Source organism: Corvus kubaryi, unplaced genomic scaffold (genome assembly GCF_017639235.1).
Source record: "Corvus kubaryi isolate FWS band 111438036 unplaced genomic scaffold, C.kubaryi_AGA036_p1.0 37398, whole genome shotgun sequence".
In the NCBI taxonomy this organism is placed as follows: Eukaryota; Metazoa; Chordata; class Aves; order Passeriformes; family Corvidae; genus Corvus; species Corvus kubaryi.
The window spans coordinates 26015117-26022893 of record NW_024581137.1 but is presented as its reverse complement, the minus strand read 5'-3'; the positions used below and the strand labels follow the sequence as shown (position 1 = coordinate 26022893).

The window sequence follows — 7777 nt, the reverse complement described above, 5'->3', positions numbered from 1 at the left end:
CCCGGCCCCGCCGCCCCGGGCCCGCTCTGCTCCCAGAGCCCTGGCGCTCACGTCACCGACGGGCGCTCACGTCACCCTCCGGCCCCCGACGTCACCGCCGGCGGCATGAAGGGGAGCGGGCTGGGAGCGCACAGGGACGGGGATTTACGTGCTTCGGGACGCGGCTGGCAAAAAGAGCCGCCAGCGCTGCGCGGGTCCCGGAGGGCCTACGGGCACACACCGGGGGGGACCAGCCAGCCCCGTGCTCCCCGGTCCTCCCGCCTGTCCCAACGCGCCCCGGTATTTTGGGGGGCAGAAATCAGAGCGGGTGCTCCGCAGGGGCCGCACAGCGGAAAGGTTTCGGCAGCCGCTGAGGCGCGACCAGGCCGCCCCGCTGCCCCCCGGCGATGGGGTACAGCACGGCTGGCTTTGGCTTCTTAGGCGTGTTTACAGAAAACACACACAAAACAAAACAGAAACAGCCCCAGGTGCTTCCTGACTCTCTCACCGCCCTTATTTAGAAATAGGGGCCGGAGCAGCCCCGAGACAGTCTGGGTGACGTCACTAGGGAGGGGCTGTGTCGTCACGGCTGGTGGGCACCGAGGGCTGGAGCTGTGATCCCCCTGCGACAGCACCGGGACCGCCGCTGCCGCCAGGTGTTGGATTTCCGCCGCGGCGGCAAATTGATGCTTTAATTGGCGAAGCAGCTCTATTTTCTCCCCTCTTTTTTTTTTTTCTTTTTGCCTCGCAAATAAAGTAAACACAAGAGGGCGTTTCGAGCCTTTGATCTCGGCTCTGTACAGTAAGGAAAACAAACCATGAACTTCAAAAGGGATGGAGCTTTTCTGGGGTTAATTTCGCTTCCTAAACGGCTGAACACGGCAATAAATCATAGCTTCCCTCCCCTCCAGGAAAGCACCAATCGGAGGAATATGTCCCAAAAGTACCCTTCACCATCGGCAGCCTCAGAGCCTGCGTAGGCTGTGATCTGACGGATCAAACTTCATGCGGGAGATGTTATAAATCAACAGGTTTCATAAATCTTTGCAGGCGACAGCTCCGCGGGGCCGGGGCGGGGACGGGAGAAGGAGAGTGCCCGGCGGTAATGTGGGTACCGTGAAAATTCACTTCCTCGCAAGAATTGCATTAAGTAAACCTAACACCGAAATGTTGTCTGGCAATCTGTCTTGAAAAGGTTACAGCGTGTTAAAGATTTGGAAAGCTCCATAAAGCAGTAAAGATTATGAAGTACAGCTTAAAGGTTTATCAAATAACTTCCCGTGCCGGGACAACATTTAAACCGAAGGCAAAACCTGAAGCCTGTGATCTTTGCAGTCTGAGCCCATAAACGTGTTTGAGGAGGTATTCTGCTTTCTGCCGCTTTATAGTATCGCTTCTCTAATACGTAATTTTTCAGGAGCCGATATCTGGTAGTAAAACTAATACCAGGCAATTAGACACGGTGCTTTAAAACCACGTCGGGGTAGATGCAGTACGAAGAGGCATATACGCAAAATCAGGAAGCGAGCCTGTGGCTAGAGAGTGGGGAAACGATCCTTAAACCCTCTTGTCCCGAGTCTGGGAGCGAGGGGAAGAGAGCGTGTGCTGGAAACGGCACGGAGGAGAAGGGGCACAGCAGCCCGAGTTGCCCCGCCCGGGGCGCGGGGTAGGGACGTGGGGGACGACCAGCCGCGGTGCCGGGAGCCGCGGAGGCGCCTCCGGGCTCTTCCCTCACTGGTTTCCGTCCAGGGCTGCCCCTCCGTTCCCTGCACACGCACACACCGGCTCTGAATCACACGGTATTTTTAAGGGGGCTCTTTGATCTGGCCAAGTGTCAGAGCCCCGAAAGCCGGGACTCAAATAACACGTCGTTACGGCAAACAAATTTCTGCAGTCAGCTTTATGGCTTTATTGTCTATGGCACGAATAAACTCGGGGAATTAGCAGGTTAGGGGGAGGGAAAAAAAAAGCGCGCTCCCCTATAATAAAATACACATCTGTTTCCAGGGAAAATATGGTAAAAAACACACACAGAGTCAAAACCTGGCTTAGTCTCCACTGGCTGTATGGATAGGGAAAAGCACCATCTGTCATTTTTCAAGTGGCCGTTATGTGGACATTTACATTTGCAAAAGGCGTTTTAATCACTCGTTTTATATTTAGTGTTGACTGTATTTTGCAATACACACATACCAAAAAAAAAAAAAAAGCAAGCTCAGTGTGTGTATATACAATCATATCAATTCCCTTTCCATGAACAAGCAGGCGCACTTAAAGCATAGACCACCATAAAATTTATATAGGGGTAGATTTTTATGGGCTTGTGTATTAATAGTCTCTAATAAAATAAAGTTTACTCTGTATGTGTGTGGTTTGTGTGCATATGGCTACACTCACCGTCCAGTTCTCAGTGTGCTGGATAACCTGTGCAGGAATTATTAAAGGGGGCATATACATATACCCATTAACACGTAGTGATAAATCAGTGAATGTCTGAGTTTGCCTGCGCACGTACCGAGATCTAATTTCCGAGCTGGGAGAACAATATATCATCTCCGATATTTCAACAAGTGGGGTTTTTGTGTGTCTTAAATATTTTGCGAGCCAGACTACGCAACCGGAAATAATGGATTTCCTATGAGATATTAAAGAAAAATCCATCATCTTTTTTTTTTCTCTTTGGAAAGTCGTTAAAAGTATGGAAAATAAAATCCCAGAGATTTGCGAGGGTATTAAATCATTTCGTTCCCTCTTTACACACACGCGCGTGTGCCCGCACACGCGCACCCTTCCACACGCACAAACGTGCTGCCCTTTTTGTAGGGATTCCCACCAAACCCATGAAAGGGCACCGGTGGGTGTTAAACGATACGATTTAGGAGCTTTCCATCCACAGGTTTAGTTTTCCCTAGGTATTGCATTCATATGTACTTTATTTGTATTTAATAGATAAATATTTTACACGTCTATATACGTTGTATATGTATATGTGTGTACGTTTAGCAAGAAACGTAGTTTAATTGATTTGAGCCTATGCTACGGGGGGCCCTGGCAGACCCCCCCGCGGACGGTCTGCGGGGGCGATGGCGGTGCCTCCCGCCAGGCACCGCAGCGCAGAGGGGCGATGGGGTGAAGGCAGTATGTGCTGGAGGGATTGCGGAGGGAGGCACCCTGGCACGGGCGGCGGATCCGCCTGCCCGGGAGCGGGGATCTCCCGGACTTTATTCCCTACTATAGCTCACAGCTTCCAGGTCCTTTAATAAGTCCAAATATTTACCCTCGAGAGAAATGGTTTATGCGGCTGCATGAGGGCCGGTAACCTTTGACAGGAGCCGTCACAAAACACTCCTCCGTAATGGACCACAGTGCGCGTACATCTAATTTATTGTGCTAAAAGTTATTGCAGGGGCTGCGGGAGGGGGTCTCGGACTACAAATAAGCGTTTTGCCACTGATAGGAAAACACCGCCCCTCGGTGAGCCGGGCAAAGCCACAGGGTACCCGATTCGGCTCCATCATCCATCTCATGTGATGCCTCTTTCATGCTTTTTGGGGGAAAAAACACAACAAAAAAAACCGCACCGGATACTGCAACACGATACCCCGGTAATGCGGCAGGCAATATGTTTCCCGCGTATCTGATAAAGCGGAGTGTTGAAACGAAGGGCAGGAAACCGTGCCCGATTTAACGGGGAGAAGCGGGAAAACTCCCGCAGCCCTGGGTGGCGGTGTCAGCACCGGTCCGGAGCCACCGGGAGTCCCGGGCTTGGACCGGCCGCGGTGCGGTGCGGTGGGAGCCCCCGCCTGGGGTGGGAGCAGCCCGGGAGCCTTTTAAACCCAGCGGCCGGTGCGGGCTAATAAGCGGGGACACTTCCAGCGGCAGCAGCACCCGTGGGGGGAGCGCGGAGGAAGCCCGATGGGATATTACCCTGTTTGTTTTCCCTTTGATCCGTAGGAAATAGGTCCTGCACTGCGTGACCCATTAAACTAATAAGATTATAAAGATCAGCAAGAGGGGCTGGGGCCGCTAATGGTTCCCATCTGGGCCAGGTTTCAGCATTATTAAAAACGGCGAGGCAGCGGGCTTGGGTTACAGCGCCGAGGTGAAAGCAGAGAGAGCGGGGAGCCGGGACCACACATCGCACCAATTAGCGCGGCGGGGCGGAAGGGCCCGGGGAGCCGGAGGGGCCGGAACGCCACAAACCGCGGCGGGACCCGCCCCGCGCCCGCCCCGCGCCCGCGCCCGCCCCTCATGCATATGCAATGCCGTGGGGCCTCTATGCAAATCAACGCCCCGGGGCCGCCCTGGGCGGAGCGCGCGGTGGGCGGGAGGCGGAGACGGGCCCTGCTTTGAATAGCACCGCCCGGAGCGTGACGTCTCCGCGCCCTCCTCCAATGAGGGCGGCCGCCGGCTCGGGTTGCTTTGGGGCGTGCGCCCCTTCCTCCCCGCCCCCGCAGGGCACGCCCCCCTCGCGTGCCGTCCAGCCAATAGAAATGCTGGATGCAAATACACAGGGGGCGGTGCGCGCCCCGCGGCCGCGGATTGGACGCGGAGCGCCGGCGCTGGGCGGCCCCTGCCGGGGGGGCGGGGGCGGCCCGCGATTGGCCGGCGGCGTGGGCGGTGCGCGTGACGCCAGGCGGGCGGAGATCGGGGCGGGGCGGGCCCCGCGCTCATCCCGGCCCCTCCCGGCCCCTCCCGGCCCCTCCCGGCCGTGCCCGCCGCCTCCGCCCGCCCCGGGAGAGCGGGGACCGCCCCTCTGGCGCAGTGTGCCCGCCTTCCCCCGAGCACGGGCGCTGTGGAGCCCCGCTGCGCCCCAGCCGGCTGCTTTCGCTCCGGCGGAAAAGGAGCGGAGGAGGCCGGTGTTGCCCCGCCGCCGCTGGGGTGCGTGATAAAAAGGGGAGGGGGGAGGAAAGAAACCCCTGGGGGCGGGGGGAGGGGCGGTCCCAGCTCCGCCCGTTTGCGGCTAACGAGCAGCCGCGAGCGCGGGGCGATGAGCGGGTGTCAGCCCGGGGGAAGGCGGTGTGAGCGGGGAGAGCTGGTCGAGGCAGCCGAGAGGAGCGCTCAGGCCAAGCCAGGAGGGGCTGAGTCTGACACGCGGGTGCCGCAGCGAGGGTGGGGCGGTTCGCCCCTCTTGGTATCCATCACTTCGTGTGTCACGGTGAAAAAGTGTAAACGGCGCCTACGAGGTTAATTGAAAACGTTCCGCTAATGGAACGGTGCCTGCGAGACACCGAATGTCTGAGCGCCAATTCAAACCTTCCGCCAGCCTCCCCGATGCGGTTTGTAAAAGAAGCAAATAGCATTGGAACTATTCGCTCTAGGCAGCTTCGTGCTTTTTTAAGTGCCCGAGCTTCACCTCTCCATGATCATTTGTAGCGATTTAAGTGATCGTCTTGCCTCGAGCGGTCATTTCAGCCTTTTCGTTAAAGTCGCTTTCAGAACAAAAATCTCCTGGTGGTCAGTGTGGTCTTGAAGGCACCGCTTTAAAGGGCTTATTTGTAGCTAACAACTTAAGATTAAAGCACATCTGAAAGCTTACTTACATATATATATTCGTGAATAATCCTTCTTCACCGTTATTAGCTTTTTCTTTTTTTTTTTTCAGATTGTTCCTCACAATTGACACGGTACTGTACAAGCTGTTCTTCGCTGTGTTTCTTGAATACGCACGAATTGACAACTGACATAAACACTTCGCGGGAATAATATAGCATAATTTGTGGGTGTAAATGTGCCTTCAGAACTCGCTTCAGAGCTGGCCCAGCAAATGCATAAATGATGCCGAAGTCTCTCAGAACGGCAGCAAACAGTTCTCAACACAGCACGTTGTAGTTTGTACGAGGGTGGTTTGTAATGTATAATTCTCTGTCCATGAAGGCTTTTTGCAATATTTGTTCTAAACACAAACTATTAAATCGTACCGTGTATTTCGTTAATTGAGAGCCTGAGAACTGTGGCGTCAAGCAGGGAGACAACTGGGCTCTGATCCTGCAAGCGGTAATGGAGTCATGCTTGCTATTTATCAGGACTTCTAGGATCAATTGTTCATAACTTCTGCAAAACTAGGGACAAAATCCCTGCTTAAGGATCAAGCAAATGCAGACTGAAAAATCCGTGTAAAGAAAGATGAATGTCATAATGAACAATCAGGGAAGCTACACGAGATACCGAGTGTAGCTCATTTTCAGGGAGCAGACTTGGGTAGAAAATTCGAAGTACACCCAGAACGCAGCTGTAGGATGTGGTATTGAAAACCTGCTCATTCTGAAGTTCGCTGTGTTAGAATAATTAATGTATGAAGTTCCCGCAGTGCCTGAGTGGGAAAAGAGCAAGTCTGCAACGCATATTCTTCTGTGCTTGACAGCATGCCTTCGAGGGAGTTATTTTTATATTAAATATATGTGCTTAAGTTACTTCAAAACATGTCAAATGCCTTTGTTTGGACGTTTTGGGTTTGTTTGGGGTTTTTTTGTTTGTTTTAGGTTTTTTTTCTACATTGTTAAAATTTTTGTATACTGTATTCCAGCATTTCTGCTGCTCACATAATAGGTGAATTGTGCATGTTTGCTGTGTTATTGCTGACATAAATGACATGGTAAACCACTGAACACAGAGGTGAAAGCTAACGGAATTTTTGTACAAAACCCACATGACAAGGCTAATTTCTAGTTTAACTGTGTATTCTTCTAGACAAAGTCTTCCTGTCATTTAGAAGTACTTAAAAATATGAAAATAAATTGCTGGTTATTCATATAGATTATTACAGATTCCTGTGGAGGAGGAGCACAGCAGGAGAAGGTGACACAACTGCATCAGCTTGGTTCTTTACCCGACTTAAATTGATGTAGGTCGGAACATTTCCCTCTAGCTGGGGATCTGTGATATTGACAGATTTATTTGCTATTAAGGACCTGGAATTTAATTTACCTGAACTGCAAAAGAAGTTTTGATGGATAAAGATATAGGATCGGGCCAATGCAAAAAAAAAAAAAAAAAAAAAAAAAAAAAAAGTCAGTCACTGAACAATTGGTGTCAGCTTATTTTATTGTGTTTTAAATCCTGGTTTGGCTTAATTTTCTAAATTACTTTCGAGATATAGTTCATCAAGATGTCTGAAACACAATGGCAGAAAATTCTATGGATCCAAATAGCTTAGTAGGAGTTTTAAAAGGATTATGTAGCTGTATGGATAGTAAAAAAAGCCCAAAGAACTGGTAATACAGGCATATATAAGGGATAGAAATACACCAGGGTGTAAAACAAGACTAGATTTACATTGTTGGAAATAGTGTTTCCCAGTGCAGGCTTTTTCATAATCCTTTATCATGGAGTAACTCATCATCGCTTACTTCACTTCATCTGAGACTGATATCTGTCTGAATAAACCACTTTTAATTTTGCCAGCGCTTATATGTATTTTCCTTTTTGCGTCTCTTAAATCAAGATCTGTTCCACAATAAAATAGGTGGGAGTATTCCCAAAGACTGACAGGCATTGGATTATGCCCTAAAGGAATCATTGTGCTTCATGCAATGCCAAAGAATGAATAAGCATGAAATCTGATTAGATCTATTTTTCTCATGTTACAGTTATTGTGATTTGCACAAAAGCTACTCAACATATTTTGCAGATGATGTACATTTTATGTATGTTAGAGAAACAGATTTTTTCTTCCACAGTTATTTATTTAATCCCAATATGTTAAATAGGTAGCTGCTCACAGAAAGAAAGAGTGAAGCAGTTAACTACGTGGGGAGTCCTTAAGTGAAAATTTTTGCAACAGAGATTCAAAAATGGT

The 7777-nt window shown here is 50.6% G+C and overlaps 1 long non-coding RNA gene across 1 annotated transcript; it reads left to right on the top strand.

Annotated features, from left to right (window-relative positions):
• The first annotated feature begins 4719 nt into the window (after window positions 1–4719).
• On the top strand, window positions 4720–7382 carry LOC121671775. The gene is made up of 2 exons (XR_006018600.1): window positions 4720–4860; window positions 5585–7382. It is a non-coding gene; the product is annotated as an uncharacterized LOC121671775 (long non-coding RNA).
• Window positions 7383–7777: the final 395 nt, after the last annotated feature.